Source organism: Bombina bombina, chromosome 2 (genome assembly GCF_027579735.1).
Source record: "Bombina bombina isolate aBomBom1 chromosome 2, aBomBom1.pri, whole genome shotgun sequence".
NCBI lineage: Eukaryota > Metazoa > Chordata > Amphibia > Anura > Bombinatoridae > Bombina > Bombina bombina.
Genome location: NC_069500.1, coordinates 1,220,399,428 through 1,220,423,335, shown reverse-complemented (window position 1 = coordinate 1,220,423,335; position 23,908 = coordinate 1,220,399,428). Strand labels below are relative to the sequence as shown.

At 41.2% G+C, this 23,908-nt stretch overlaps 1 protein-coding gene across 1 annotated transcript in view; it reads left to right on the top strand.

The window, feature by feature from the left end:
- The window catches only part of CHIC2 (cysteine rich hydrophobic domain 2), a 90,189-nt gene that overhangs the window by 40,045 nt on the left and 26,236 nt on the right, over positions 1–23,908 (top strand). The gene's annotated exons all lie outside the window — the stretch shown is intronic.

Here is a 23,908-nt window from a genome sequence, read left to right as displayed (position 1 = left end):
AATGAAGATTTTTCTGACAGAGGCCAGAAAATCAAAACTTCTAAGCTCTTGTCAAGTACTTCATTCTGTTCTTCTTCCTTCCATAGCGCAGTGCATGGAAGTAATAGGTTTGATGGTTGCGGCAATGGACATAGTTCCTTTTGCACGAATTCATCTAAGACCATTACAACTGTGCATGCTCAGACAGTGGAATGGGGATTATACAGACTTGTCTCCGACGATCCAAGTAGATCAGGGAACCAGAGATTCACTCAGTTGGTGGCTGACCCTGAACAACCTGTCACAGGGAATGAGCTTCCGCAGACCAGAGTGGTTCATTGTCACGACCGACGCCAGTCTGGTGGGCTGGGGCGCGGTCTGGGAACCCCTGAAAGCTCAGGGTCTATGGTCTCGGGAAGAATCTCTTCTCCCGATAAACATTCTGGAACTGAGAGCGATATTCAATGCTCTCAAAGCTTGGCCTCAACTAGCAAAGGCCAAATTCATAAGGTTTCAATCAGACAACATGACGACTGTTGCATATATCAACCATCAGGGGGGAACAAGGAGTTCCCTGGCGATGGAAGAAGTGAACAAAATAATTCAATGGGCGGAGAATCACTCCTGCCACTTGTCTGCAATCCACATCCCAGGAGTGGAAAATTGGGAAGCGGATTTTCTGAGTCGTCAGACTTTCCATCCGGGGGAGTGGGAACTCCATCCGGAAATCTTTGCCCAAATAACTCAATTATGGGGCATTCCAGACATGGATCTGATGGCGTCTCGTCAGAACTTCAAGGTTCCTTGCTACGGGTCCAGATCCAGGGATCCCAAGGCGACTCTAGTAGATGCACTAGTAGCACCTTGGACCTTCAACCTAGCCTATGTATTCCCACCGTTTCCTCTCATTCCCAGGCTGGTAGCCAGGATCAATCAGGAGAGGGCTTCAGTGATCTTGATAGCTCCTGCGTGGCCACGCAGGGCTTGGTATGCAGACCTGGTGAATATGTCATCGGCTCCACCATGGAAGCTACCTTTGAGACAGGACCTTCTTGTTCAAGGTCCATTCGAACATCCGAATCTGGCTTCACTCCAACTGACTGCTTGGAGATTGAACGCTTGATTTTATCAAAGCGTGGTTTTTCAGATTCTGTCATTGATACTCTTATTCAGGCTAGAAAGCCTGTAACTAGGAAAATTTACCATAAAATATGGAAAAAATATATCTGTTGGTGTGAATCTAAAGGATTCCCATGGAACAAGATAAAAATTCCTACGATTCTATCCTTTCTACAAGAAGGTTTGGAGAAAGGATTATCTGCAAGTTCTTTGAAGGGACAGATTTCTGCTTTATCTGTCTTACTTCACAAAAAGCTGGCGGCTGTGCCAGATGTTCAAGCTTTTGTTCAGGCTCTGGTTAGAATCAAGCCTGTTTACAAACATTTGACTCCTCCTTGGAGTCTCAATTTAGTTCTTTCAGTTCTTCAAGGGGTTCCGTTTGAACCCTTACATTCCGTAGATATTAAGTTACTATCTTGGAAAGTTTTGTTTTTGGTTGCAATTTCTTCTGCTAGAAGAGTTTCAGAGTTATCTGCTCTGCAGTGTTCTCCTCCTTATCTGGTGTTCCATGCAGATAAGGTGGTTTTGCGTACTAAACCTGGTTTTCTTCCGAAAGTTGTTTCTAACAAAAACATTAACCAGGAGATAGTTGTGCCTTCTTTGTGTCCGAATCCAGTTTCAAAGAAGGAACGTTTTGTTACACAATTTGGATGTAGTTCGTGCTCTAAAATTCTATTTAGAGGCTACAAAGGATTTCAGACAAACATCTTCTTTGTTTGTTGTTTATTCAGGTAAAAGGAGAGGTCAAAAAGCAACTTCTACCTCTCTCTCTTTTTGGCTTAAAAGCATCATCCGATTGGCTTATGAGACTGCCGGACGGCAGCCTCCTGAAAGAATCACAGCTCACTCCACTAGGGCTGTGGCTTCCACATGGGCCTTCAAGAACGAGGCTTCTGTTGATCAGATGTGTAAGGCAGCGACTTGGTCTTCACTGCACACTTTTACCAAATTTTACAAATTTGATACTTTTGCTTCTTCTGAGGCTATTTTTGGGAGAAAGGTTTTGCAAGCCGTGGTGCCTTCCATCTAGGTGACCTGATTTGCTCCCTCCCATCATCCGTGTCCTAAAGCTTTGGTATTGGTTCCCACAAGTAAGGATGACGCCGTGGACCGGACACACCGATGTTGGAGAAAACAGAATTTATGCTTACCTGATAAATTACTTTCTCCAACGGTGTGTCCGGTCCACGGCCCGCCCTGGTTTTTTTAATCAGGTCTGATGAATTATTTTCTCTAACTACAGTCACCACGGTATCATGATTTCTCCTATGCATATTCCTCCTTTACGTCGGTCGAATGACTGGGGTAGGCGGAGCCTAGGAGGGATCATGTGACCAGCTTTGCTGGGCTCTTTGCCATTTCCTGTTGGGGAAGAGAATATCCCACAAGTAAGGATGACGCCGTGGACCGGACACACCGTTGGAGAAAGTAATTTATCAGGTAAGCATAAATTCTGTTTTTGACCAGTTGACTTTTTCTGCAAATAAATGCTCTAAATTACAATATTTTTATATGTATGTATGTATATTAAAATCCAGAGAGTGCCTGTCTGGACTTTTTACTGTAGATATTTTTGCCGGCACTCTTGGATTTAAAAATTTAAAGTGAGTGCCCTTCTTTGGAAACATTAACAGCTTTTATAAGAAATTCCTATCTGTTCTAAAAAAAAAAAAAAAAAAAATCAACAACTTGGTCATTTGTGCACACATTTAATTGCGAACATATTGGTCCTGTTTTTGCATCTTGCGCGAACGATATCGCTCCACTCGTAATCTAGCCCATAATATATAAACATTAGCGCGCGCGCACACACACACACACACACACACACATATATATATATATATATATATATATATATATATATATATATATATATATATATATATATATATATATATATATATATATATATATATATATATGGATTGCACAATCATACTATCAATCATTGCCACGGTGCGCTGCAAATATTCATCCAAATGTATCCAAACAGCAGACACTCACTGGACTTTATAATAAAATGTAGAAAGTTTTATTGCATCAGGTTAAAATAGACAAACGTTTCGGCACTGCATTGTGCCTTTGTCAATGTCAAAATACAAAACAACACACAGACAGAGTGCAGCTCCACACCCCAAAAAAATCAATATATACATAGCTAAAAACACACTGTTATATACTTAACCAAACTCCCTCTATTTTGCCGCCAAACCTCCGTATCGCCATCCTGGAGGTCCACTACTGACGTCACGCTGAACGTGCCTAGCGTGATGACGCATGGCACGGCGTTGCCATAGCAACGTTTAAGCGTCCGCCAGCAAAGTGGCAAGAGAGTGGGGAATACCTGGTGCTGCTGTGCGCATGTCAGGGAGTAAGCGCAATGTCTCACAGCACTGTTGCTAACGGCAACAAGTAAACAACTAACTTGCGCTACCGCAGACCCACCAGGTATTTCCCTACATAAGGCAGCTAATGATGAATCCCTAGAACCATGGAACAATTAATAACAGAGTTAATCATATGTGGACCAAAGAGAACATAAATTGGGCAGATAGTGATGTGTATCATACTCATAATGTGATTTTGTTTAACCAAAAATGCAAAAATACACACACATGACCATGTTACTAAATCTGTAACTCAAAACTATCCTGCTTGAGTGACACCTTAGTCCACACATAGAAAACCCATGCCATATAAGAAAAAACTATAAATCCCTTGCTTACTTCAGGCAACTTGGAGCATGGTAGAATATATATGTAAAGTAAGCGGACACCCTACAATCATCCAAACTACTGGGAAATGATAAAATAGTCAGTGGAGTTATGTAATATTTAGTAGAAAGGGCTAAAATCTAGAGTAGTATTAAGTCCCTTTGGGGCCAGAGTGTCCAATTTAAAGATCCATCGGCTTTCACGTTGGAGTAACTTCTTGCCTCTATCCCCTCCCCTTGGATTAGGGGGGATGTGATCTATAAGCATAGATCTAATGCTGGACACAGAGTGTTTCAGTTGTGCACAATGGCGTGCCACGGGTTGGTCCGACTCTCCGTTTTTCAATGCCTCTCGGATCGCATAACGATGGTTTGCCATCCGGTCTCGGAAGGAGGTAATCGTCTTTCCAATGTACACCAGGCACACGGACAGGTGAGCATGTAGACCACATGCGTACTTGTGCAACTCAAGCGATGATTTATTTTATACCGCTGATTTTTATGGGGGTGCTGAAAAGAATCTCCCTTGCGCATGCTGTTGCATGTGGTACAACTCCTACAGGGGAAGCATCCCTTCTTTGATGACTTCAGCCAAGTCTCCGTTTTGTAGTGGTCCACAGGATCAGATTTAACGAGGATGTCCCTCAAATTCCTGGACCTCCGATACACCAACCTTGGCGCTGTCATATTATGAAATGGTAAGGAGGGGTCAGTACCAACCACAGGCCAGTGACAACGTGCAGCATTAGATATGCGTTCACATCCAGGTGTGAATGTAGTGATCAGGTTGAGTTGCTCCAGTGTGTCCTTTTTAAGGATTTTGGTGTCTGTTTCTGCATCTGGCCCCAGTAGTTTGCTTTGGATGTCCAAAATTTCTTTCATAGGGTAGCCTCTCTCACTAGAGCACTGAGAAATAATAGCGAGACACCCTTACAGAAGATTCAAGTTAAGGAGATGGGCGAGAAATTGAAAAAGAGAGGCTGGTTGGTACTGACCCCTCCTTACCATTTCAGAATATGACAGCGCCAAGGTTGGTGTATCGGAGGTCCAGGAATTTGAGGGACATCCTCGTTAAATCTAATCCTGTGGACCACTACAAAACCGTGGCCGGACTGTTATCCGACTGACGCTTGTCCGACGGACATTTGTCCGACGGACATTTGTCCTACGGACAATATTCCGAAAGACATTTATCCGGCTGCTGGGTGGGAATGAAGCTTAAAAATCACGGTTTTATAACATTTTTAATAGTGGACTGACAAAAGACAATTAAATCAATTTATATATAACATATTAATTATAATAATATTATAATTATAATAATTATATTATGTGTTAAAAGTACATCGTGAGGGTAGGGACCCATGGATAGGTTCCCAGAGGCGGTTGCGGCGCCCGAGTCACTGATTGTAACAGAAAATTTTGGATCGTATCTGCCCTCGGCCGAATGTATCTTGATTTATTTAAGTAAATCTTATATATTATGTGCTATTGCCTTTAAAAAGTCCAATCTTGAGTATTCACTGTATTTTTCTAAAACTTTCATTATCCTGTTGTTTATGATTTCATATTTTTTTTTTTGGTTTTCTCAGTTAAACTCCAGAATTAATTTTTTCAATTGTTAACTCCCATTCTGCTTGTTCTTTTCTTATTTTTGAAACTAGTCTGCAAATGCTTGGGTGGGTTATAGACATTCGTTGGTCAAATGCTCTGTGCCATCCTTCTAGAGAGTTGTTTGTTCTAGGTAACCCTAGTTTTGTTCTTTCAAAAGTGTTCCACATCGTAATATCGAAAGTAGGTTTTCTTCTTGTACCTTGTTGTAGTTCGCCAATCCAGGTTTTTTCAAAATAATTTAAAAATTCAGATAAAATGTTACTGTTTTGTTTTTCTATTGATTTTACAAAGTCATTAAATGTTTCAACTACATCTTCCACTGGCACAAATGCTAATGCTTCTAAGCATTTTATGATCAGAGCTTTTTTTTCATTATTATACCATATTTTTAAGCCCAAAGATTGTATTTTTCTCCACAGGCATTGGGGAAAAATGGAAAAAGCATCCATAAATTATTGTATTTTGTAAAAAATTTGTCATGCAATTTATTGCTGCTCTTTCAAAATCTACAGTAATTGATATAGGATTGATATCTGGATTTTTTTCTTTTATAATACTAAAAATTAAATTATAAGTTTCCTGATTTTTATTTTTTGATATGCAGTATACTAATGGTATGGTATGGTTATCTTCTATTAAAACATGTATTGTATACAACTGAAAGCCTAAAGGAGCTGAGTCAAATGTTCCGTCACAGAGCCAGTGTTGTTTTTTTGAAAGAAGATCTACATTTTTTTTAGTAGACAGAATTAAATTTTCACTTTCTCCAACATAAGTGTGTCCGGTCCACGGCGTCATCCTTACTTGTGGGATATTCTCTTCCCCAACAGGAAATGGCAAAGAGCCCAGCAAAGCTGGTCACATGATCCCTCCTAGGCTCCGCCTACCCCAGTCATTCTCTTTGCCGTTGCACAGGCAACATCTCCACGGAGATGGCTAAGAGTTTTTTGGTGTTTAAATGTAGTTTTTATTCTTCAATCAAGAGTTTGTTATTTTAAAATAGTGCTGGTATGTACTATTTACTCTGAAACAGAAAAGAGATGAAGATTTCTGTTTGTAAGAGGAAAATGATTTTAGCAACCGTTACTAAAATCGATGGCTGTTTCCACACAGGACTGTTGAGATGAATTAACTTCAGTTGGGGGAAACAGTGGGCAGACTTTTGCTGCTTGAGGTATGACACATTGAGGCTGGAAGCTGTCATTTTTCCTATGGGAACTGGTAAGCCATTTTCTTAGTTTAGTATAAGAATAAAGGGCTTCACAAGGGCTTTAAAGACTGGTAGACATTTTTCTGGGCTAAAACGATTACTTTATAAGTATATTTAGTGGATTATAACTATAAATAGTTCTTTTAATCTTGGGGATGTATTAAAAAAAACGGCAGGCACTGTATTGGACACCTTTTTCACTGGGGGCCTTTTCTAGTCACAGGCAGAGCCTCATTTTCGCGCCACTAATGCGCAGTTGTTTTTGGAAAGCAAGGCATGCAGATGCATGTGTGAGGAGCTAAGAACCACTGAAAAAGCTTATTGAAGGCGTCATTTGGTATCGTATTCCCCTCTGGGCTTGGTTGGGTCTCAGCAAAGCAGATACCAGGGACTGTATAGGGGTTAAATGTAAAAACGGCTCCGGTTCCGTTATTTTAAGAGTTAAAGCTTTCAAATTTGATGTGCAATACTTTTAAGGCTTTAAGACACTGTGGTGAAATTTTGGTGAATTTTGAACAATTCCTTCATACTTTTTCACATATTCAGTAATAAAGTTTGTTCAGTTTAAAATTTAAAGTGACAGTAACGGTTTTATTTTAAAACGTTTTTTGTGCTTTGTTATCAAGTTTATGCCTGTTAACATGTCTGAACCATCAGATAGACGATGTTCTGTATGTTTGGAAGCCAAGGTTCCTCCCCATTTAAATATATGTGATGAATGTGACATAGTGTCCAAACAAAGTAGGGACAATGATGCCACTGATAATGATGTTGCCCAAAATGATTCCTCAAGCGAGGGGAGTAAGCATGGTACTGCATCATCCCCTTCTGTGTCTACACCAGTCTTGCCCACACAAGAGGCCCCTAGTACATCTAGTGCGCCAATCCTTCTTACTATGCAACAATTAACGGCTGTAATGGATAATTCTATTAAAAACATTTTGTCCAAAATGCCCACTTATCAGAGAAAGCGCGATTGCTCTGTTTTAGATACTGAAGAGCATGAGGATGCTGATGATAATGGTTCTGACATACCCTCACACCAATCTGAAGGGGCCAGGAGGGAGGTTTTGTCTGAGGGAGAAATTTTAGATTCAGGAAAAATTTCTCAACAAGCTGAACCTGATGTTATTACTTTTAAATTTAAATTAGAACATCTCCGCGCTCTGCTTAAGGAGGTGTTATCTACTCTGGATGATTGTGACAATTTGGTCATTCCAGAGAAGTTATGTAAGATGGACAAGTTCCTAGAGGTCCCGGTGCCCCCCGATGCTTTTCCTATACCCAAGCGGGTGGCGGACATTGTAAATAAGGAATGGGAAAGGCCAGGCATACCTTTTGTTCCTCCCCCTATATTTAAAAAATTATTTCCTATGGTCGACCCCAGAAAGGACTTATGGCAGACAGTCCCCAAGGTCGAGGGGGCGGTTTCTACTCTAAACAAACGCACTACTATCCCTATAGAAGATAGTTGTGCTTTCAAAGATCCTATGGATAAAAAATTAGAGGGTTTGCTTAAAAAGATGTTTGTTCAGCAAGGTTACCTTCTACAACCAATTTCATGCATTGTTCCTGTCACTACAGCAGCGTGTTTCTGGTTCGAAGAACTAGAAAAGTCGCTCAATAAAGACTCTTCATATGAGGAGGTTATGGACAGAGTTCAAGCACTTAAATTGGCTAACTCTTTTATCTTAGACGCCACTTTGCAATTAGCTAGATTAGCGGCGAAAAATTCAGGTTTTGCAATTGTGGCGCGCAGAGCGCTTTGGCTAAAGTCTTGGTCAGCGGATGTGTCCTCCAAGAACAAATTGCTTAACATCCCTTTCAAAGGTAAAACGCTGTTTGGCCCTGACTTGAAAGAGATTATTTCAGACATCACTGGGGGAAAGGGCCACGCCCTTCCTCAGGATAGGTCTTTTAAGGCTAAAAATAAGCCAAATTTTCGTCCCTTTCGCAGAAACGGACCAGCCTCAAATTCTACACCCTCTAAGCAAGAGGGTAATAGTTCTCAAACCAAACCAGCCTGGAGACCGATGCAAGGCTGGAACAAGGGTAAGCAGGCCAAGAAACCTGCCACTGCTACTAAAACAGCATGAAGTGTTGGCCCCCGATCCGGGACCGGATCTGGTGGGGGGCAGACTCTCTCTCTTTGCTCAGGCTTGGGCAAGAGATGTTCAGGATCCTTGGGCGCTAGAAATAGTTTCTCAAGGTTATCTCCTGGAATTCAAGGAACTACCCCCAAGGGGGAGGTTCCACAGGTCTCAATTGTCTTCAGACCAAATAAAAAGACAGGCATTCTTACATTGTGTAGAAGATCTGTTAAGAATGGGAGTGATTCATCCTGTTCCATTAGGAGAACAAGGGATGGGGTTTTACTCCAATCTGTTCATAGTTCCCAAAAAAGAAGGAACATTCAGACCAATTTTAGATCTCAAGATTCTAAACAATTTTCTCAGGGTTCCATCGTTCAAGATGGAAACCATTCGAACAATTCTTCCTACCATCCAGGAAGGTCAATTCATGACCACGGTGGATTTAAAGGATGCGTATCTACATATTCCTATCCACAAGGAACATCATCTGTTCCTAAGGTTCGCCTTTCTGGACAAGCATTACCAGTTTGTGGCACTTCCGTTCGGATTAGCCACTGCTCCAAGGATTTTCACAAAGGTACTAGGGTCCCTTCTAGCGGTGCTAAGACCAAGGGGCATTGCAGTAGTACCTTACTTGGACGACATACTGATTCAAGCGTCGTCTCTGTCAAAAGCAAAGGCTCATACGGACATTGTCCTAGCCTTTCTCAGATCTCACCGGTGGAAAGTGAACATAGAAAAAAGTTCTCTGTCCCCGTCAACAAGAGTTCCCTTCTTGGGAACAATAATAGACTCCTTAGAAATGAAGATTTTTCTGACAGAGGCCAGAAAATCAAAACTTCTAAGCTCTTGTCAAGTACTTCATTCTGTTCTTCTTCCTTCCATAGCGCAGTGCATGGAAGTAATAGGTTTGATGGTTGCGGCAATGGACATAGTTCCTTTTGCACGAATTCATCTAAGACCATTACAACTGTGCATGCTCAGACAGTGGAATGGGGATTATACAGACTTGTCTCCGACGATCCAAGTAGATCAAAGAGATTCACTCCGTTGGTGGCTGAACCTGGACAACCTGTCACAGGGAATGAGCTTCCGCAGACCAGAGTGGGTCATTGTCACGACCGACGCCAGTCTGGTGGGCTGGGGCGCGGTCTGGGAACCCCTGAAAGCTCAGGGTCTATGGTCTCGGGAAGAATCTCTTCTCCCGATAAACATTCTGGAACTGCGAGCGATATTCAATGCTCTCAAAGCTTGGCCTCAACTAGCAAAGGCCAAATTCATAAGGTTTCAATCAGACAACATGACGACTGTTGCATATATCAACCATCAGGGGGGAACAAGGAGTTCCCTGGCGATGGAGGAAGTGACCAAAATAATTCAATGGGCGGAGAATCACTCCTGCCACTTGTCTGCAATCCACATCCCAGGAGTGGAAAATTGGGAAGCGGATTTTCTGAGTCGTCAGACTTTCCATCCGGGGGAGTGGGAACTCCATCCGGAAATCTTTGCCCAAATAACTCAATTATGGGGCATTCCAGACATGGACCTGATGGCGTCTCGTCAGAACTTCAAGGTTCCTTGCTATAGGTCCATATCCAGGGATCCCAGGGCGACTCTAGTAGATGCACTGATAGCGCCTTGGACCTTCAACCTAGCTTATGTATTCCCACCGTTCCCTCTCATTCCCAGGCTGGTAGCCAGGATCAATCAGGAGAGGGCTTCGGTGATCTTGATAGCTCCTGCGTGGCCACGCAGAACTTGGTATGCAGACCTGGTGAATATGTCATCGGCTCCACCATGGAAGCTACCTTTGAGACAGGACCTTCTTGTTCAAGGTCCATTCGAACATCCGAATCTGGCTTCACTCCAACTGACTGCTTGGAGATTGAACGCTTGATTTTATCAAAGCGTGGGTTTTCAGATTCTGTCATTGATACTCTTGTTCAGGCTAGAAAGCCTGTAACTAGGAAAATTTACCATAAAATATGGAAAAAATATATTTGTTGGTGTGAATCTAAAGGATTCCCATGGAACAAGATAAAAATTCCTAAGGTTCTATAGTTCTACAGGAGGGTTTGGAGAAAGGATTATCTGCAAGTTCTTTGAAGGGACAGATTTCTGCTTTATCTGTTTTTACTTCACAAAAAACTGGCGGCTGTGCCAGATGTTCAAGCTTTTGTTCAGGCTCTGGTTAGAATCAAGCCTGTTTACAAACCTTTGACTCCTCCTTGGAGTCTCAATTTAGTTCTTTCAGTTCTTCAAGGGGTTCCGTTTGAACCCTTACATTCCGTAGATATTAAGTTACTATCTTGGAAAGTTTTGTTTTTGGTTGCAATTTCTTCTGCTAGAAGAGTTTCAGAGTTATCTGCTCTGCAGTGTTCTTCTCCTTATCTGGTGTTCCATGCAGATAAGGTGGTTTTGCGTACTAAACCTGGTTTTCTTCCGAAAGTTGTTTCTAACAAAAACATTAACCAGGAGATAGTTGTGCCTTCTTTGTGTCCGAATCCAGTTTCAAAGAAGGAACGTTTGTTACACAATTTGGATGTAGTTCGTGCTCTAAAATTCTATTTAGAGGCTACAAAGGATTTCAGACAAACATCTTCTTTGTTTGTTGTTTATTCTGGTAAAAGGAGAGGTCAAAAAGCAACTTCTACCTCTCTCTCTTTTTGGCTTAAAAGCATCATCCGATTGGCTTATGAGACTGCCGGACGGCAGCCTCCTGAAAGAATCACAGCTCACTCCACTAGGGCTGTGGCTTCCACATGGGCCTTCAAGAACGAGGCTTCTGTTGATCAGATATGTAAGGCAGCGACTTGGTCTTCACTGCACACTTTTACCAAATTTTACAAATTTGATACTTTTGCTTCTTCTGAGGCTATTTTTGGGAGAAAGGTTTTGCAAGCCGTGGTGCCTTCCATCTAGGTGACCTGATTTGCTCCCTCCCATCATCCGTGTCCTAAAGCTTTGGTATTGGTTCCCACAAGTAAGGATGACGCCGTGGACCGGACACACCTATGTTGGAGAAAACAGAATTTATGCTTACCTGATAAATTACTTTCTCCAACGGTGTGTCCGGTCCACGGCCCGCCCTGGTTTTTTTAATCAGGTCTGATGAATTATTTTCTCTAACTACAGTCACCACGGTATCATATGATTTCTCCTATGCATATTCCTCCTTTACGTCGGTCGAATGACTGGGGTAGGTGGAGCCTAGGAGGGATCATGTGACCAGCTTTGCTGGGCTCTTTGCCATTTCCTGTTGGGGAAGAGAATATCCCACAAGTAAGGATGACGCCGTGGACCGGACACACCGTTGGAGAAAGTAATTTATCAGGTAAGCATAAATTCTGTTTTCGTACATGATGAAATCTTCTCCTCTGGTTGTTTTTCTTAAATCATCATTTAAAATGTTTCCATTTGGTGTTGTTCGATGTTGACGTACCATTCTGGCAAGAGTTTCTTTTCTTTCATGTAATTAACAAGAGTCCATGAGCTAGTGACGTATGGGATATACATTCCTACCAGGAGGGGCAAAGTTTCCCAAACCTTAAAATGCCTATAAATACACCCCTCACCACACCCACAAATCAGTTTTACAAACTTTGCCTCCAAGGGAGGTGGTGAAGTAAGTTTGTGCTAGATTCTACGTTGATATGCGCTCCGCAGCAAGTTGGAGCCCGGTTTTCCTCTCAGCGTGCAGTGAATGTCAGAGGGATGTGAGGAGAGTATTGCCTATTGAATGCAGTGATCTCCTTCTACGGGGTCTATTTCATAAGGTTCTCTGTTATCGGTCGTAGAGATTCATCTCTTACCTCCTTTTTCAGATCGACGATATACTCTTATATTTACCATTTCCTCTACTGATTCTCGTTTCAGTACTGGTTTGGCTTTCTACAAACATGTAGATGAGTGTCCTGGGGTAAGTAAGTCTTATTTTCTGTGACACTCTAAGCTATGGTTGGGCACTTTATTTATAAAGTTCTAAATATATGTATTCAAACATTTATTTGCCTTGACTCAGAATGTTCAACTTTCCTTATTTCCAGACAGTCAGTTTCATATTTGGGATTATGCTTTAAATTATCATATTTTGTCTTGCCTCAAAAATTTGACTTTTTTCCCTGTGGGCTGTTAGGCTCGCGGGGGCTGAAAATGCTTCATTTTATTGCGTCATTTTTGGCGCGGATTTTTTTGGCGCAAAAATTCATTTCCGTTTCCGGCGTCATACGTGTCGCCGGAAGTTGCGTCATTTTTTGACGTTATTTTGCGCCAAAAATGTCGGCGTTCCGGATGTGGCGTCATTTTTGGCGCCAAAAGCATTTAGGCGCCAAATAATGTGGGCGTCTTATTTGGCGCCAAAAAATATGGGCGTCGCTTTTGTCTCCACATTATTTCAGTCTCATTTTCATTTGCTTCTGGTTGCTAGAAGCTTGATGTTTGGCATTTTTTTCCCATTCCTGAAACTGTCTTATAAGGAATTTGATTTATTTTGCTTTATATGTTGTTTTTTCTCTTACATATTGCAAGATGTCTCACGTTGCATCTGAGCCAGAAGATACTACAGGAAAACCACTGCCTGCTGGATCTACCAAAGCTAAGTGTATCTGCTGTAAACTTTTGGTAGCTATTTCTCCAGCTGTTGTTTGTATTAATTGTCATGACAAACTTGTTAAAGCAGATAAATATTTCCTTTAGTGATGTACCATTGCCTGTTGTAGTTCCCTCAACATCTAAGGTGCAGAATGTTCCTGATAACATAAGAGATTTTGTTTCTGAATCCATAAAGAAGGCTTTGTCTGTTATTTCTCCTTCTAGTAAACGTAAAAAGTCTTTTAAATCTTCTCTCTCTACAGATGAATTTTTAAATGAACACCATCATTCTGATTCTTTGGACTCTTCTAGTTCAGAGGATTCTGTCTCAGAGATTGATGCTGATAAATCTTCATATTTATTTAAGATGGAATTTATTCGCTCTTTACTTAAAGAAGTACTAATTGCTTTAGAAATAGAGGATTCTAGTCCTCTTGATACTAATTCTATACGTTTGGATAAGGTTTTTAAAGCTCCTGCGGTTATTCCAGAAGTCTTTCCTGTTCCTAATGCTATTTCTGCAGTAATTGCTAAGGAATGGGATAAATTGGATAATTCATTTACTCCTTCTAAACGTTTTAAACAATTATATCCTGTTCCGCCTGACAGGTTAGAATTTTGGGACAAAATCCCTAAAGTTGATGGGGCTATTTCTACCCTTGCTAAACGTACTACCATTCCTACGTCAGATGGTACCTCGTTTAAGGATCCTTTAGATAGAAAAATTGAATCTTTTCTAAGAAAAGCTTATCTATGTTCAGGTAATCTTCTTAGACCTGCTATATCATTGGCTGATGTTGCTGCAGCTTCAACTTTTTGGTTGGAAACTCTAGCGCAACAAGTAACAAATCGTGATTCTCATGATATTATTATTCTTCTCCAGCATGCTAATAATTTCATCTGTGATGCCATTTTTGATATTATTAGAGTTGATGTTAGATTTATGTCTCTGGCTATCTTAGCCAGAAGAGCTTTATGGCTTAAGACTTGGAATGCTGATATGGCTTCTAAATCAACTCTACTTTCCATTTCTTTCCAGGGAAACAAATTATTTGGTTCTCAGTTGGATTCTATTATTTCAACTGTTACTGGTGGGAAAGGAACTTTTTTACCACAGGATAAAAATCTAAAGGTAAAAACAGGGCTAACAATCGTTTTCGTTCCTTTCGTTTCAACAAAGAACAAAAGCCTGATCCTTCGTCCTCAGGAGCAGTTTCAGTTTGGAAACCATCTCCAGTCTGGAATAAATCCAAGCCTGCTAGAAAGGCAAAGCCTGCTTCTAAGTTCACATGAAGGTACGGCCCTCATTCCAGTTCAGCTGGTAGGGGGCAGGTTACGTTTTTTCAAAGAAATTTGGATCAAATCTGTTCACAATCTTTGGATTCAGAACATTGTTTCAGAAGGGTACAGAATTGGTTTCAAGATGAGACCTCCTGCAAAGAGATTTTTTCTTTCCCATGTCCCAGTAAATCCAGTGAAAGCTCAAGCATTTCTGAATTGTGTTTCAGATCTAGAGTTGGCTGGAGTAATTATGCCAGTTCCAGTTCCGGAACAGGGGATGGGGTTTTATTCAAATCTCTTCATTGTACCAAAGAAGGAGAATTCCTTCAGACCAGTTCTGGATCTAAAATTATTGAATCGTTATGTAAGGATACCAACGTTCAAGATGGTAACTGTAAGGACTATATTGCCTTTTGTTCAGCAAGGGAATTATATGTCCACAATAGATTTACAGGATGCATATCTGCATATTCCGATTCATCCAGATCATTATCAGTTCCTGAGATTCTCTTTTCTAGACAAGCATTACCAATTTGTGGCTCTACCGTTTGGCCTTGCTACAGCTCCAAGAATTTTCACAAAGATTCTCGGTGCCCTTCTGTCTGTAATCAGAGAACAGGGTATTGTGGTATTTCCTTATTTGGACGATATCTTGGTACTTGCTCCGTCTTTACATTTAGCAGAGTCTCATACGAATCGACTTGTGTTGTTTCTTCAAGATCATGGTTGGAGGATCAATTTACCAAAAAGTTCTTTGATTCCTCAAACAAGGGTAACCTTTCTGGGTTTCCAGATAGATTCAGTGTCCATGACTCTGTCTTTAACAGACAAGAGACGTCTAAAATTGATTACAGCTTGTCGAAACCTTCAGTCACAATCATTCCCTTCGGTAGCCTTATGCATGGAAATTCTAGGTCTTATGACTGCTGCATCGGACGCGATCCCCTTTGCTCGTTTTCACATGCGACCTCTTCAGCTCTGTATGCTGAACCAATGGTGCAGGGATTACACGAAGATATCTCAATTAATATCTTTAAAACCGATTGTTCGACACTCTCTAACGTGGTGGACAAATCACCATCGTTTAATTCAGGGGGCTTCTTTTGTTCTTCCGACCTGGACTGTAATTTCAACAGATGCAAGTCTCACAGGTTGGGGAGCTGTGTGGGGATCTCTGACGGCACAAGGAGTTTGGGAATCTCAGGAGGTGAGATTACCGATCAATATTTTGGAACTCCGTGCAATTTTCAGAGCTCTTCAGTTTTGGCCTCTTCTGAAGAGAGAATCGTTCATTTGTTTTCAGACAGACAATGTCACAACTGTGGCATACATCAATCATCAAGGAGGGACTCACAGTCCTCTGGCTATGAAAGAAGTATCTCGAATTTTGGTTTGGGCGGAATCCAGCTCCTGTCTAATCTCTGCGGTTCATATCCCAGGTGTAGACAATTGGGAAGCGGATTATCTCAGTCGCCAAACGTTGCATCCGGGCGAATGGTCTCTTCACCCAGAGGTATTTCTTCAGATTGTTCAATTGTGGGGGCTCCCAGAGATAGATCTGATGGCCTCTCATCTAAACAAGAAACTTCCCAGGTATCTGTCCAGATCCCGGGATCCTCAGGCGGAGGCAGTGGATGCATTATCACTTCCTTGGAAGTATCATCCTGCTTATATCTTTCCGCCTCTAGTTCTTCTTCCAAGAGTAATCTCCAAGATTCTGAGGGAATGCTCGTTTGTTCTGCTAATAGCTCCGGCATGGCCTCACAGGTTTTGGTATGCGGATCTTGTCCGGATGGCATCTTGCCAGCCATGGACTCTTCCGTTAAGACCAGACCTTCTGTCACAAGGTCCTTTTTTCCATCCGGATCTGAAATCCTTAAATTTAAAGGTATGGAGATTGAACGCTTGATTCTTGGTCATAGAGGTTTCTCTGACTCCGTGATTAATACTATGTTACAGGCTCGTAAATCTGTATCTCGAGAGATATATTATAGAGTCTGGAAGACTTATATTTCATGGTGTCTTTCTCATCATTTTTCTTGGCATTTTTTTAGAATACCGAGAATTTTACAATTTCTTCAGGATGGTTTGGATAAGGGTTTGTCCGCAAGTTCTTTGAAAGGACAAATCTCTGCTCTTTCTGTTCTTTTTCACAGAAAGATTGCTATTCTTCCTGATATTCATTGTTTTGTACAAGCTTTGGTTCGTATAAAACCTGTCATTAAGTCAATTTCTCCTCCTTGGAGTTTGAATTTGGTTCTGGGAGCTCTTCAAGCTCCTCCGTTTGAACCTATGCATTCATTGGACATTAAATTACTTTCTTGGAAAGTTTTGTTCCTTTTGGCCATCTCTTCTGCTAGAAGAGTTTCTGAATTATCTGCTCTTTCGTGTGAGTCTCCTTTTCTGATTTTTCATCAGGATAAGGCGGTGTTGCGAACTTCTTTTGAATTTTTACCTAAAGTTGTGAACTCCAACAACATTAGTAGAGAAATTGTGGTTCCTTCATTATGTCCTAATCCTAAGAATTCTAAGGAGAAATCATTGCATTCTTTGGATGTTGTTAGAGCTTTGAAATATTATGTTGAAGCTACGAAATCTTTCCGTAAGACTTCTAGTCTATTTGTTATCTTTTCCGGTTCTAGGAAAGGCCAGAAAGCTTCTGCCATTTCTTTGGCATCTTGGTTGAAATCTTTAATTCATCTTGCCTATGTTGAGTCGGGTAAAACTCCGCCTCAAAGAATTACAGCTCATTCTACTAGGTCAGTATCTACTTCCTGGGCGTTTAGGAATGAAGCTTCGGTTGACCAGATCTGCAAAGCAGCAACTTGGTCTTCTTTGCATACTTTTACTAAATTCTACCATTTTGATGTATTTTCTTCTTCTGAAGCAGTTTTTGGTAGAAAAGTTCTTCAGGCAGCGGTTTCAGTTTGAATCTTCTGCTTATGTTTTTTGTTAAACTTTATTTTGGGTGTGGATTATTTTCAGCAGGAATTGGCTGTCTTTATTTTATCCCTCCCTCTCTAGTGACTCTTGTGTGGAAAGATCCACATCTTGGGTAGTCATTATCCCATACGTCACTAGCTCATGGACTCTTGTTAATTACATGAAAGAAAACATAATTTATGTAAGAACTTACCTGATAAATTCATTTCTTTCATATTAACAAGAGTCCATGAGGCCCACCCTTTTTTGTGGTGGTTATGATTTTTTTGTATAAAGCACAATTATTCCAATTCCTTATTTTATATGCTTCGCACTTTTTCTTATCACCCCACTTCTTGGCTATTCGTTAAACTGATTTGTGGGTGTGGTGAGGGGTGTATTTATAGGCATTTTAAGGTTTGGGAAACTTTGCCCCTCCTGGTAGGAATGTATATCCCATACGTCACTAGCTCATGGACTCTTGTTAATATGAAAGAAATGAATTTATCAGGTAAGTTCTTACATAAATTATGTTTTTTAGGTAGAGCTCCTGCTGCTTCAAGGGGGAAATTAGATGTGCAATTTTGTATTATGCTTGATGTTACTTCTGAATTTTTAGCAACTTCTTTTATTTTTTCAATTGTTTTCATAGATAAAATTCTTGCTGCATTAGGTGGATGTGAATGATTTGATGCATCTTTTTCAATTATATCATTAATGGTTTTTAGCCTTCCTCCACAAAAACCTTTTTTTTCACATCTCCAATATGTGACATTTTCTTTTTTTTTGTCTACAATGTATGCATAACCTTCATATAACATTTTCTTCCTCCTTTACACGTCTTTATGAACTCCATTTTTTTAATTTGATGTTTTTTTTAAATTTATTTATTTAAGTGTTTGTGTTGTTTTTTTACCTCAGTAGCCACAATATATATTTAAATTTTCCGCTTTTTTACTGATGACAATTACGCAATTACGTGATTGTGCTGTTCGGCGTGCATTTCGGACATATGTCTGACGGACTAATGTGTTTCGGCATTTTGTCCATCGGAATTTTGTCCGAGCACCCTACAAAACGGAGACTTTGCTGAAGTCATCAAAGAAGGGATGCTTCCCCTGTGGGAGTTGTACCACATGCAACAGCATGCGCAAGGGAGATTCTTTTCAGTACCCCCATAAAAATCAGCGGTATAAAATAAATCATCGCTTGAGTTGCACAAGTACGCATGTGGTCTACATGCTCACCTGTCCGTGTGCCCTGATGTACATTGGAAAGATGATTACCTCCTTCCGAGACCGGAAGGCAAACCATTGTTAAGCGATCCGAGAGGCATTGAAAAACGGAGAGTCGGACCAACCCGTGGCACGCCATTGTGCACAACTGAAACACTCTGTGTCCAGCATTAGATCTATGCTTATAGATCACATCCCCCCTAATCCAAGGGGAGGGGATAGAGGCAAGAAGTTACTCCAACGTGAAAGCCGATGGATCTTTAAATTGGACACTCTGGCCCCAAAGGGACTTAATACTACTCTAGATTTTAGCCCTTTCTACTAAATATTACATAACTCCACTGACTATTTTATCATTTCCCAGTAGTTTGGATGATTGTAGGGTGTCTGCTTACTTTACATATATATTCTACCATGCTCCAAGTTGCCTGAAGTAAGCAAGGGATTTATAGTTTTTTCTTATATGGCATGGGTTTTCTATGTGTGGACTAAGGTGTCACTTAAGCAGGATAGTTTTGAGTTACAGATTTAGTAACATGGTCATGTGTGTGTATTTTTGCATTTTTGGTTAAACAAAATCACATTATGAGTATGATACACATCACTATCTGCCCAATTTATGTTCTCTTTGGTCCACATATGATTAACTCTGTTATTAATTGTTCCATGGTTCTAGGGATTCATCATTAGCTGCCTTATGTAGGGAAATACCTGGTGGGTCTGCGGTAGCGCAAGTTAGTTGTTTACTTGTTGCCGTTAGCAACAGTGCTGTGAGACATTGCGCTTACTCCCTGACATGCGCACAGCAGCACCAGGTATTCCCCACTCTCTTGCCACTTTGCCGCCGGACACTTAGACGTTGCTATGGCAACGCCGTGCCATGCGTCATCACGCTAGGCACGTTCAGCGTGTCAGCGTGACGTCAGTAGTGGACCTCCAGGATGGTGATACAGAGGTTTGGCGGCAAAATAGAGGGAGTTTGGTTAAGTATATAACATTGTGTTTTTAGCTATGTATATAGATTTTTTTGGGGTGTGGAGCTGCACTCTGTCTGTGTGTTGTTTTGTATTTTGACATTGACAAAGGCACAATGCAGTGCCGAAACGGTTGTCTATTTTAACCTGATGCAATAAAATTTTCTACATTTTATTATAAAGTCCAGTGAGTGGACTTTATAATTATAATTATTATTATTTTTTTTTATTTACACGGAAAACACACAGTTCCCATAGACTACAATGTTAAAGGGACACTGTACCCAAATTTTTTCTTTCGTGATTCAGATAGAGCATAACATTTTAAGCAACTTTCTAATTTACTCCTATTATCAAATTTTCTTCATTCTCTTGGTATCTTTATTTGAAATGCAAGAAAGTAAGTTTAGATGCCGGCCCATTTTTGGTGATCAACCTGGGTTGTTCTTGCTGATTGGTGGATAAACTCATCCACCAATAAATAAAGTGCTGTCCAGAGTCCTGAATAAAAAAAGCTTAGATGTCGTCTTTTTAAAATAAAAATAGCAAGAGAACGAAGATTTTTTTTTAATAGGAATAAATTAGAAAGTGGCTTAAAATTGCATGCTCTATCTGAATCATGAAAGAAAAAATTTGGGTTCAGTGTCCCTTTAATGCAGTGTTCAGTCCCGGTTTTTTTTTTTTTTTTTTTTTTTTTCTAACAGCCACCAACTTTAGCTTCCAAAAACTGCCAAGTGCAGTTACTTTAAAAAAAATAAAGATGCTGCAATCTTTATTTCTCTTGTAAGGTGTATCCAGTCCACGTATCATCCATTACTTGTGGGATATTCTCCTTCCCAACAGGAAGTTGCAAGAGGATCACCCACAGCAGAGCTGCTATATAGCTCCTCCCCTAACTGCCATATCTAGTCATTCTCTTGCAACTCTCAACAAGCATGGAGGTAGTAAGAGGAAAGTGGTGTAACATAGTTTGTTTTTTACTTCAATCAAAAGTTTGTTATTTTAAATGGTACCGGAGTTGTACTATTTTGTCCCAGGCAGAAAATAGAAGAAGAATCTTCCTGTGATTTCTATGATCTTAGCAGGTTGTAACTAAGATCCATTGCTGTTCTCACACATGACTGAAGAGAGAGGTAACTTCAGCGGGGGAATGGCGTGCAGGTTATCCTGCTATGAGGTATGTGCAGTTAAATTTTTTTCTAGAAGATGTGTATGCTAGAAAATGCTGCTGATACCAGATTTATGTAAGGTAAGCCTGAATACAGTGAATACAGTGATTTAATAGCGACTGGTATCATGCTTACTTTCTGAGGTAATACTCTTATACATTTGCAATATAAAACGTTTGCTGGCATGTTTTTATATATGCTTTGGTGATAAAACTTTATTGGGGCCTAGTTTTTTTTCCAAATGGCTGGCTTAAATTTGCCTAGAAACAGTTTCCTGAGGCTTTCCACTGTGTTACTATGAGTGGGAGGGGCCTAATTTAGTCTGTTTAAACATGTCTGACATAGAGGAAACTCCTTGTTCATTATGTTTAGAAGCCATGGTGGAACCCCCTCTTAGAATGTGTACCAAATGTACTGATTTCACTTTAAGCAATAAAGATCATATTCTGTCTTTAAAAAAAAGGAACACCAGAGGAATCTGACGAGGGGGAAGTTATGCCGACTAACTCGCCCCACGTGTTAGACCCTTTGACTCCCACTCAAGGGACTCACGCTCTAATGGCGCCAAGTACATCTAGTGCGCCCATAGCGTTTACTTTACAAGACATGGTGGCGGTCATGGATAATACACTGTCAGCGGTATTATCCAGACTACCTGGGTTTAGAAGAAAGCGAGATAGCTCTGGAGTTAGAAGAAATACAGAGCATACTGACGCTTTAAGAGCTATGTCTGATACTCCCTCACAATATATAGAAGCTGAGGAAGGAGAGCTTCTTTCTGTGGGTGATGTTTCTGACTCGGGGAAAAAGATTCAACCTGATTCTGATATGTCTACATTTAAATTTAAGCTTGAACACCTCCGCGTGCTGCTCAGGGAGGTTTTAGCTGCTCTGAATGACTGTGATACAATTGCAGTGCCAGAAAAATTGTGTAGATTGGACAAATACTATGCAGTGCCGGTGTGCACTGATGTCTTTCCAATACCTAAAAGGTTTACAGAAATTATTACTAAGGAATAGGATAGACCAGGTGTGCCGTTCTCTCCCCCTCCTATTTTTTAAGAAAATGTTTCCAATAGATGCCACCACACGGGACTTATGGCAGACAGTCCCTAAGGTGGAGGGAGCAGTTTCTACCCTAGCTAAGCGTACTACTATCCCTGTCGAGGACAGTTGTGCTTTCTCAGATCCAATGGATAAAAAGTTAGAGGGTTACCTTAAGAAAATGTTTATTCAACAAGGTTTTATTCTACAGCCCCTGGCATGCATTGCCCCAGTCACTGCTGCTGCGGCTTTCTGGTTTGAGTCTCTGGAAGAGGCTTTACAGGTAGAGACCCCATTGGATGACATACTTGACAAGCTTTGATCACTTAAGCTAGCCAATTCTTTTGTTTCTGATGCCATTGTTCATTTGACTAAACTAACGGCTAAAAATTCTGGTTTTGCTATTCAAGCGCGCAGGGCGCTATGGCTTAATTCATGGTCAGCTGACGTTACTTCAAAGTCTAAGCTGCTTAACATTCGCTTCAAGGGGCAAACCCTATTCGGGCCTGGTTTGAAGGAGATTATTGCTGATATCACTGGAGGAAAAGGTCATGCCCTTCCTCGGGATAGGCCCAAATCAAGGGACAAACAGTCTAATTTTCGTGTCTTTCGAAACTTCAAGGCGAGTGCGGCATCAACTTCCTCTAATGCAATACAAGAGGGAACTTTTGCCCAGTCCAAGTCGGTCTGGAGACCTAACCAGACCTGGAACAAAGGGAAGCAGGCCAAAAAGCCTGCTGCTGCCCCTAACACAGCATGAAGTATCAGCCCCCTATCCGGTAACGGATCTAGTAGGGGGCAGACTTTCGCACTTCGCCCAGGCTTGGGCAAGAGATGTCCAGGATCCCTGGGCGTTGGAAATTGTATCCCAGGGGTATCTTCTGGACTTCAAAGCTTCTCCTCCAAAAGGGAGATTTCACCTTTCACAATTATCTACAAACCAGATAAAGAGAGAGGCATTTTTACACTGTGTTCAAGACCTCCTAGTTATGGGAGTGATCCACCCAGTTCCAAAGGAGGAACAGGGACAAGGATTCTATTCAAATCTGTTTGTGGTTCCCAAAAAAGAGGGAACCTTCAGACCAATCTTAGATCTCAAGATCTTAAACAAATTTCTCAGGGTTCCATCATTCAAGATGGAGACTATTCGTACCATCCTGCCTATGATCCAGGAGGGTCAATACATGACTACAGTGGATTTAAAGGATGCGTATCTTCACATTCCGATACACAAAGATCCTCATCGGTTTCTCAGGTTTGCCTTCCTAGACAGGCATTACCAGTTTGTAGCTCTTCCTTTTGGGTTAGCTACAGCCCCACAAATCTTTACGAAGGTTCTGGGGTCACTTCTGGCGGTCCTAAGGCTGCGGGGCATTAGCAGTGGCCCCTTATTTAGATGACATTCTGATACAGGCGTCAAATTTCAAAATTGCCAAGTCTCATACGGACATAGTTATGGCATTTCTGAGGTCGCATGGGTGGAAAGTGAACAAAGAAAAGAGTTCTCTATCCCCTCTCACAAGAGTATCCTTTGTGGGAACTCTAATAGATTCTGTAGAAATGAGGATTTACCTGACAGAGACCAGGTTATCAAAGCTTCTAAATTCCTGCCGTGTTCTTTATTCCACTCCTCGCCCTTCGGTGGCTCAGTGTATGGAAGTAATCGGCTTAATGGTAGCGGCAATGGACATAGTGCCGTTCGCCCGCCTACATCTCAGACCGCTGCAACTCTGCATGCTCAGCCAGTGGAATGGGGATTACACAGATTTGTCCCCTCTACTAAATCTGGATCAAGAGACCAGGGATTCTCTTCTCTGGTGGCTATCTCGGGTCTATCTGTCCAAAGGTATGACCTTTCGCAGGCCAGATTGGACAATTGTAACGACAGATGCCAGCCTTCTAGGCTGGGGGGCAGTCTGGAACTCCCTGAAGGCTCAGGGATCGTGGACTCAGGAGGAGACA